The sequence below is a fragment of the Zosterops lateralis genome (genome assembly GCF_965231275.1).
Source record: "Zosterops lateralis genome assembly, chromosome: 2".
Taxonomy (NCBI): Eukaryota; Metazoa; Chordata; class Aves; order Passeriformes; family Zosteropidae; genus Zosterops; species Zosterops lateralis.
In genome coordinates, this window is record NC_139763.1 from 89,707,032 (window position 1) to 89,717,320 (window position 10,289).

Consider the following 10,289-nt stretch of genomic DNA (forward strand, 5'->3'; position numbering starts at 1 on the left):
ATGGGTAATTTTTTTAAAAAAGGCTTATCATTTATCAAAATTTGGCATGGATTTTTATGCGGATAGTGAGTAGTGTAGCTCTGACGCAAGGACAGCTCTCCTTCATAGGTTTCAGCTTCCTCCTCCAAAGCAGTTGGGCAAAAGACTGTTCTTTTTAACACACACTTTACACTCAAAACCAAAATGTTTTGCTCTGCCTTTTTTTTTTTTTCCCTGAGTAAATTTAATGTACAGGCTGAAGCCATATTTAAAAAGAAAACAAAAATTATAAAAAAAATCAGATGTAGGCAGACAGCCAGAATGGAAAATTTCAGCTCCAATCACAAAAATTACAAGCAACTGAATAGTTTACAGTGGGAATGCCCAGTCAGTCTAATTCCATCTCTGTTGGTAAATTTCTTCTTGCAAAAACCTGCAGTTTGAACTTGCCACTCTGAGATCAATCACATTGCTGTCCCTAGCAGCTTCAGAATAAGGCAGGAATACAGGACTTGCTTTGCCACAGATCAGGGCTTCTCAGAAGCTTTGTCTGAATTGGGAGGCAGATGGGGAAATGAGGCCTGATAGCTGGAAACAGCCACACACAAAGCCTACAATATTTCTGTGGAAAGAGAGAAGGTCAAACTCAAAAGCTGGAGCTTTTCATAACCTGGTTGGTCTGTTAGCAATGTCACCAGTGTAAATCAATCCATTTAAAAACAGTCTTGTCACACCTCCATAAACGGCTAATGTGGACACGTTCAAAGCCTCACCTAAGACAGAACATTTTGAAGCGGCATAATTAAATCTGGTGTATTCTTAAAGGATGAGGCACCTGTTCACTGAGTGCAATCAAACTGAGAGCCTGCAGGCTGGCATGGCTCGCTGCCCGGGACGCTAATGCCGTTCCTGTGCCTGCTTGCAGCTCACAGACACTGGGTGGCAACTCTCACTCCTGCAGAAATACGGCTCTGCTCCCTGGGGCAGCAGCCCGGCTGCAGCACTCACCCAGTCTGCCTGGGAGAGGTGCAAGACGAGAAAGGCTGCACGGTACAGCACCTGACATGGTGGCTGAGAACAGGAGGAGAGGAGGAAATGGCTGCTGGCAGGGCAGGCAGGCCCTGACACGTGGGATGCTCCGGCAGGGTCCGTACATGGCCACTGCAGTCAGAACAGCTCTCTTAGCTCAGCCCTCCTCCTGCAGCTGCTGTGCCATGAAAAGCTGGACTTCCCACTGGAGCAGGCACATCTGCTCAGTTGCCAGAGCCAAGACAGGAGCAACATCTACTGCAGGAGGTCAATAGCGAACAGCCAGGGGACAGGAGCACCCAAACTGGGATTTCCACTAAGCAAGTGCGTGCCCAAACCACAGATTTATTCAATTAAACCCAGGCTTGGAGCAGTTTAAGTTCATCCTCTGCATTAGGCATTCTTGATGTTTTACTGAACAGATATAAAGTTGCTTTCAACACATCACATGCAAATGGTATGGTATGGTATGGTATGGTATGGTATGGTATGGTATGGACCATACACTGCAAACTAGAGCTCTATGTTAGCTCAAACTGGCACAACCTCACTCGGCCCTTCAGCTACTCTCTAGATAAAAGGAGGAAAAGACAGGCATCTTCCCAAGGAGGCAGACTGGATGCTGAATTAGGAGATGCTCAAGTGCACAGAAACCTTAAAAAAGCGAGTGGGAAGAATTGTCAAAAGGACTCAGGGCTTCCATTCTCAGAGTCCAGAGCTCCCTCTCCACGACAGTGGAGTGCTGCGTGTGCTTGCTCACTTGTTTCTCGCCGATGCCAGAGGATCATCTGCAAACAAAACGTGTGACAGGCAGAATGAAACGGGCAGCAATTTGCAGACTCCGTCCTCGACTGCCTAATGCTACCCTGCAGACGCGTTCCCTGTAAAACAGATCTGCCACAGGGGGACTCCCTGTAAAACACAGAGTTTGCAAAGGGGGCTCCTGCATTTGCTGCCGGAAAGCCAACAGACAAAGGGACCACACCTCGCCAGTGCTGCCGGTGCCGGTGGCCACCGCTGGGGCTGCCGGTGGGCACGCAGCCCTGGGCACGCTCCTGGCAGACCCCTTCCCTGCTTTCGCCACGGGGAGGCCCGATGGAGAGCCTTCCCCACCAGAAGCAGCAGCAGCCGTGGGTTTTTCACAGGGTAAAGAGAATGGTTGTCACCTTTCCTTGCAGCAGCATCCGAATTTGCTGCTGCTGCTCTAAAACCTCATCCCTTTGAATGTTCTGCCAGGATCTGACTGAATGGATGCAGGCATCTTTACCGCATGCCATTCAGCAAGGAAACACCTCTCTCTTGTCACTGTGCATTACTATTTCCCAGCCCACCTTTTAATCCACTAAGTCTATAATTTTGTAGCTTCCGTTCAGAGTATGGGGAATTACAGCTTCTTGGTTCTTTTCTGCGTATCAGCCTTTTACATGTCATTATTTCAGCTTCTAGGGCTTACACTTCCTATTCTTCTGGTAGCTATCAGGGACACATTGGCTGGCTTTAACAAGAAGTACATGTTGCAAGTGCTGAGCTGTACTTGTAACAGCAGGTAGTGAAAGAACCCAGGAAAACAACGGAGCAGCTCAGAAATGCTCCCTGCAGCCCCGAACGCTAAATCCAGTGGGGCACAAAAGCAGGGATGGGGCTGAAAGCAAAACCCAAAGACAGTGGTAAAAACTGCCTTCAGAAGTAAAATATATATGCTCAACACGAGCGGATGGCAAGATGTAGAGTTATCTCCCATAGCAGACACGTGATAACGCGGATGTGAGTGGATAGCGAGCCAACCCAACGTGGCACACAGTGGCCGCAGGCAAGGAGCAGGAGGCCTTTCCAACGGCAGCACGGCACCTGGCAAACTAGGTCAGGGCTCAGTGGTCACAAAGGCCACGCCAGCACGGCCCCAGGCAGCAGGGGCTCCGTCTGAACCAGACACGCACCCACGGTGTCATGGGTGTCATGACGGCACTCGGTCAGCTTTGTGCTTTTCTGCTGACTCCATGGTGCCTGGGCTGGGGGTGGACACGAAGGGCCGAGCGGGGAAGGCACCACAGCGAGGGGCCCAGCACGGGCTGGGGGCACCCGGGACAAGGCGCTGGGAAGGTGCGTGGCCGAGGCTGCAGCCGGGGCGGCGGCGGCAGCTGGGCTGCCAGGTGAGGGTGAAGGCAAGGCAGAGCAGCGCGGTGGCGGGGCAGACGGGAGCGGGGAGGCGCAGGGGTGCGGGGGGGCCGCACGGAGCCGAGCGGGGCAGGCGAGCGCGGCCCGCGGGGTCAGCCCTCAGCCGCGGCTTTATGGGATGGCGGGCGGCGGGTATTATGGGATGGCGAGCCCTTCTGCGGGAGGGGGGGGGGGGGAAGGGCGAGCCGCGACTATTATGGGATGGCGAGGCCTCCCGCGACCGGAGGGGGGCAGGTGGGTGGCAGGGCGTATTATGGGATGGCGGGCGCTCGTGCCGCCGGGGGGAGTATTATGGGATGAGGAGGATGCCCCATAAGGAGCGGGGAGGGGGGGCGGGGGGGAGCGGGCGGCTATTATGGGATGGCAGGGCCCGCCGCAGCCGGCGTGGGGCGAGAGTATTATGGGATGGCACCATTCCCAGCGCGGTGTGACCGGGCCACTATTATGGGATGGCTCTACCTTAGAGCGGGGCTGCCTCCCTGGGAAGTATTATGGGATGCAGCAGGAAGGAGGAGGGGGTGCTGCGGGACGCCGGGGGGAGGCTGCAGCCCCAGCCAGGCTTCCTGGCGGTGCCCGCCGGGACCTCCTCGCGGTGCCCCCGTCCGGCCCCGGCCCCCCCTGCCCCCCTCAGTCGGGGCCAATAAAGCCGGCAGGGTATTATGGGATGGCGCGGGGGTGGGGTGGGGGGGTGGTTGCCATGGTGTGTTTCCCGTGGGTGGCTATTATGGGATGGAGTCGCCTTTGTGAACTATTATGGGATGCGGGGTGGGGCCGAGCGGGGCCCGCCGCCCCCCGGGGCAGCGCGGCGGGAGGATGGGAACGTGGGGATGCGCCGGGTCGGGACACAGCCCGGGGCGGTCTGGGGGCTGCCAGCTGCACCTGGGCTCCACAGGAACCCTCGGCCGGGTCCCCAGCGTGCCCAGGCTGCCGGCTCCCGCCTGCCCTCACAAGCAAATTCTGACCCCAGTGTAGGAAGGGAACAAGCCCACAGCCATTCGAACTGGGGCTGTGAAGCATCTCAGCATCTCACCTGTGCATTAGTCCCAAGCGTATCGTTTTTAGGAAGAAACTTGCCGTCTAAGTCCAAGTGTCACAAAGTTCTGACTTCTAAGTTCCAGGAACGTGCACAAGGATGGCACAAAGCAAGACACGTCCTTGCACGGTCCATCCCAGAGCAGAGCCTGATATGTGATCCCTGCTTTCTGCACCAGGGGCACAGCCCCACAGTACCTGGTCTGGCTCTTGCCTGAGATGAGAGAAAACCTTCTCCAGCCCTGTGTGGCTGTGGCAGCTCTGCAGCCCCCTGCCCGGTTTGGAGCCCATGGTGACTTAGTAGGTATATCACCATCAAGATTTGCCTCTCCTCTCCAGCCAGGCAGAGCCCATCAGCTCTGCTCAGCAGCAGTGGTGTTCTCACCCAGCCAAATGAGGAATGCAACCTCCAGGCTCATTAGCACTGTTCCCTGGAGCACAGTTGTTGCTGGGTGCAGAGCTGGAAACACCTCTCCCAGATCCAGCTGGAGGTAGGAGATGAAGGAGAGTTCTGTCCCAGCCTGTTTTTTCAGTATTTCTGCTAAATGCGCTCAAGAGATGTGTGTCGGTGTTAGTGATTTTTGCCAGCATGCACCAGCTTTGATACAGGAGGTAAAAATAGGTATGGCAGAACTGCAGAACAGGCAGCTCAAACCAGTGGGTTGTTGTTGCAGCCCCTTTGAGACCACTGTCTCCGTCCCTGGCTGGATCCAACTATTTGTTTCATAAGAGGGGAAGGGATCAGGGCATTTCTAAGGTACTTTATGGGAATGGGAACCTAAAAACGGTAACTAAGAATCATTCTTAACTTTTATGTATTGCTTGCAGCTTTTGTTATTCATTATATACATTATTCTATGTTAAAAGACGGGTGTCAAAGTCAAATTTTTATAATTGCAAAATAGCGTTTGTTTTTTACGCCTTACTAAGTGCCTTCATCTTCAGTAAAAAAAAAAAAAAAAAGTGAAAATAAACATGGAAAATTCGAATCTGACTATCTGATGTCTGGCAAAGTTCTGAGTAACTGAAAACAGACTTGTGATGGAAAATATCGAGTAACCTTAGCCATAGGTGTCAGTACCAAGTATGTGATGTTCTTTAAAGCAAACAAACCAGCGAAGCGCACAGAGATAGAGATCAGCCGTTCTGATTTCCAGGGGGCTCAGCAACCCCCAATCTTCTCTATCTCTCCCCCGCCTCGGTTCTGTGCCGGCAGCACTGCCTTCTGCACCGTGCACGTCTGGCTGACACGGTGCGGCTCCGGCTGCGCGGCCACGCTGCTCTCTCTCCCTGCCCCCTCCTTCTGGCAAAACAGGAGACGAGGCTCATGACGAGTGCTGAGCGAAGTCTGAAATGCTCTTCCCCTAACGGGAAGTAGATGCAGAGTCACGCTGGCATATGGGCAGCCCTCACCTAGGTGGCTGTTAGAGAGAGACTCGATCCTCCATTGACAGGAGAATGTTCTCAAAAAAGAAGCACACGTGGTCTCTTGAGTGATTCTTGATCTTATTCTGGTTGTACGCTCCAAAATCCTCTGTGTGCAAGTCTCTATTTGCGTCTTGTTCCAGTGGCATTTGTTTGCTGCAGGAGCAGCTCCTTGGACATGACAGAAAGGGCTCTTGTCTTTTCTCCATAAGACAAGGAGACTTTTCTGTGCCATTTTCTGCCATGTCTGACATCAAAGTAAAGGTACTTCCATTGGGCTAAACAAATGAGCTCATGCTTTTCTTTGAAAAAAACCCCACTCGAACTAAATAAGAAAAAAAAGAAAAAATAGAAGGGGTGCATGATAAAGAAAACAACGATGAAAATTGGTCGTTTAGATTTCCTTAGCTTGCCATGGAGACTTTGTAGAAAGCTGGGAGCAGAGAAGCTTTGTCATGTTGGGGGAGACTTGCAGAATTCAGAGCAGTTACTTTGGCTAGTGCTGGGGACACAAGATTTTCACAAGATAGTTTAAAATGGGAGCAGGGGGACTTGGGTGTTGAAGAGACACAGACTCTGGGACAATAACCAGATATTGTGTGCAAGTTTGAACCATTTTCTTGCTCATTTCAAAGTAAAAATTACCTACCTCAGAGTTTGATACCCCCTCTCTGCTCAAAAAATGATCTAGGGCAAAATTCTTTGCTTTACCAAAGAAAAAAAGGGCAAGGCTTCTCAGAAATCCTAGGATCTTCAGGGTTCCTTGGCAGAAATGGTAAAAGCTTAGTTCAGTCACAGCAAGCATCAGTATGATCTGGAGAGCCTACAGGGCTGCTGAGTGGCAAACATGAGGAGTAAGTCCATTCACATTAGTTACAAATGGTCAAAACTAGGTTAAGGGAAGAGGTGAAATGGAGCTGCAGCCTTCGCAGAACAGCATCACATTCATGGGTACATCAGGGGCTGCCAGTTTTATGCAGCTACTGAAATATATTTTTCAAGTTATCAGTTGTATGTAACCTGACAGAACAGATATTACGGACTGGCTGGAGCAACCCTCAGTCTGGGAAACAGCAAAAATGAGGAGAACGGAAGTATAGCTGTGTCCCAGAACACAAATGAAGCAATACAGTGGCAGCATTGCAGTGCCCAGCGTCTAAACCCATCAGCCCCTCTTGTATTGTTATGGAACGCAAGAGGAGCTGACAAAAAATAGCCTGAAAGACCATAAACCGATCTTTCAGATCACATTGTCCGCAGCACCAGCATGTCAAGCTTGTTGTCTGTTATCTGTGCCCCACATATGAACAGTTCATGCTAGGCTGGAGAGTCTCCCCTCTTCCCAAAATGCTCTGGAGTTCCTTCCTCCCGCCCTTGCCTCCCACACTGGGCAGCACTGAAACATACAGGACAGAGGTTTCCACCCTACAACCCTGAGTTCCAGGGTGAAACAATGTCAAAAGCTTTGTTCTTCTTGTTACCTTGGGAAAATATGTTTAAAAGTGAACATAAATTAAAAGTGAAAGTGAGAAAGGGCTGTGGGCCTGATAAAAGCCTGGACAGGGACAGCTGCCCACGAGGTGGTGGAAGATGGGGCAGGACTCTCCCAAGCCCTGACTAACTTAGACCATGCACAAAACTACAGAAATTTATTTAGAAGTCACCCCAGCTTGTTGCGGTGGGAGTACAGAGCCCACTTCACCCAGTTGTTCTTGGAAGCAGAGCTGGGCAAGGATGTGTAGAAGGTCCTCTGGCCAGTTTGGATTTCCCAACAAGAGCGCAGCACCCAAGCAAGATGTTGCAGGCATTTCCCCCATGGGAAGTTTGCTGTGGGGTTGTTCAGGGTGTTGACACCCATCAGCACAGGTAGGGAAGATTGTATTACACAGATCTTGCTGTAATTGTTTCCGAGCTAAGTGCTATAAACTCAAAAGATTCAATTAAACTGGGTAAGTAATTGAACCACAGTAAGGTACGCCAACTTCCAAGTTTAAAGCAGCCAAATAAATGGAAATCTATCTCATGGAAATCTATCCTTTCCTCATCAAAGGAAAATATTTAGAAATCTATTTTTTTTAAATCCATTTAATTTACTTGGCCCTCACAAACAGTAAAAACACCTTAATCATAATCACATATATCCCATATGGAGCTTTTGTTTTGAGGGAAAATTAAGATTTCTGCTGACTAAGAAACTTCAAGTTACAAAAAGAAAAAGGAGCTGGAGCTGAGGTGGGGAACCTTGGGCACATTCATTAAAAATGTGTTCATTTGTCATGCAGAGAAAGATTTCAGGGAGGTAGTGGCTCATTGGGAAGCATCAGAGGCACTGGGGTACTCATTGCCTAACCAGTAGCAAACAAGCCTTCTTCAGACTATAACTGTGCTGGGAGGAGCTTTGGGAATCACCCGCAGAGAGAGCCCCAGCACCTAACTCCCTTTGCAGGATCTTCATCTTCATCTGCATCACACCTCTCCCCTTGTGGCCAAGCCACTGGGGGAAAGAGGCAAATGTGGAGTTGGTGGACACTGGTTGGGGCTGGGCTGCTCAGCTTGGGAATTTCATGTCACTGTCTGCCTGGCTCCTGGTAAGAGGGGATTATGGCTGCCAGCACACAAAAGAGGGAATGAGAAGTCCTGCAGAGCTCCATGTGAGTTTGGTGGTGGTATCATCCACGACATGTTTTTGTAGTACTGGATGGTCTGCTTGATCCATGCAGACAACGGATAGCATCTGTGGAAGAGTTGTGTACTCTTTCCTACCACTTTTTCTCCGTGGAGCTGAGATAAATGAGAGCATCATCGTCATGTGGGCAAAGGTATGTACAGGGACAGTACATGGTGCATGATGCTGATGGCTGGAGAGGTAGGTGGGATTTTTATATGTGCAGGAACATGGATTACATGAAGCCTGTTGGGATGTATTGGTCTAGTCTTTGCTGTCAAGGTGGGAATGAGGGCACGGGAGGCACAACTCATGCTGCAGAGTGGCTCCCGTGTTTTGTGTGTTGTGGAACTCTGCGGGAGCATGCAGTGGAGATGGGCACACGGATGTGGTGGTGGAGCCTGGTGGTATCTCAGCAGAGTTGCCGGTGCAAGGAGGCGGTCGGAGCCTGCACGCAGAGGTGAGGGAGGGCTTGCCAATAGCCGGAGCCACTTCGGCACGCGGCCAAGGTGATGGGATGGAGTTATGGAACACCTGCACGCCTGCTGTGTGCATGGACGTATTTTCAGTGAGCTTGAGCAGACAAAGCCTGGCTTGTGTTACAGGATCTGTAAACGACTTGTTGCAGTCTGTAAACAGCCAACCCTCCACTTGTGTTGTGGCGTGTTTCACTGTGGTGGGATGAAACGTGCACACGCACCGCCAGGCGTGGGACAGTGGAGGCAAGGAGCGCAGTTGTTGACATCCACATGTTCACTGGGAGAGACGGACAGGACTGCGCCTCTTTGTTGAGATTAATAGTGTTATGAAAATGCTCAACAGAGGATAAAGCGGCATTATGGGATGTGATTTTGTTTAATGGGAAATTAATGATACAGTTGTATGTGCATAATTGAAGTATACTTATACCTACGGACCGTTCCCGTCAGTGTAAATCAGTGATGAGTTTCCTGGCGGAGGCTGCCGCAGGGAGCAGGGCGCTGGGTGACAGGGAGGAATGGAGTATGTGGACACGCTGTGTATCACAGAATCACAGGACCAATTAAGTTGGAAAAGACCTCTGAGATCATTAAGTCCAACCTTTGACCGAACACCACCATAGCAACTAGACCATGGCACTAAGTGCCACATCCAGCCTTTCCTTAAACAACTCCGGGGATGGTGACTCCACCATTTCCCTGGCAGTCCATTCCAATGCCTGATCACCCTTTCCACCAAGACATTCCTCCTGATGTCCAACCTAAGCCTCTCCTTGCACCACTTGAGACTACATGCTCTCATCCTGTCGCTAGTTGCCCGGGAGAACGCATATCCCTGGGGTCGGTATGTCCCCAGGTACCAGCAGCCAGGCAGCCTCGAGGTGCAGGGGAAGCACCAAAGTCCCCGCGGGCTCCCCGCACACAGGCTGGCGGTGGCAGTGACCGTGCCGGGCACGGAGAGCCTCGGAGAGGTCCTGGGGCCCCGCGGGCGGGGATGGGGCACGGCAGGACGGGGCAGGGAGAGCGGGGCGCTCAGCCTCGAGGTCGGGGGCGGTCGGCGGTGGGAGGGCGGTGCCCGGAGCCTGTGCCCGGGGCCGGTGCCAGCGCGCAGGAAGGCGGGAGGTGCGCGCAGGCCGCGCGGTGCCAGGGGTCGGGCCCGTGCCCCGGGCCGGAGCGGGGGCAGGGCGGGCGGGGGTGGGGGCGGCGGAGCCCCGCGGGTGCGGGTGCGGGGCGGGCGGCCGCGAGTATTATGGGATGCCGGGCTGGACGGTGGCTCCCGGCGACTATTATGGGATGCCTGCCTGGGCGCGCGGGGGGGGGGGGGAGGTGTGACTATTATGGGATGTGCGCGCTCGGGGTGTGACTATTATGGGATGTTCGGTGGGGGGGGGGTCCTCACAGTGCGCCTTCCCCCCCCCCCCCCCCCTCCCGCGGGGACTATTATGGGATGGCAGCCCCGGGAGGCGCAGGGGGGCGCTCTGCCCCGGCGCGCGGGGTCCCGCGCT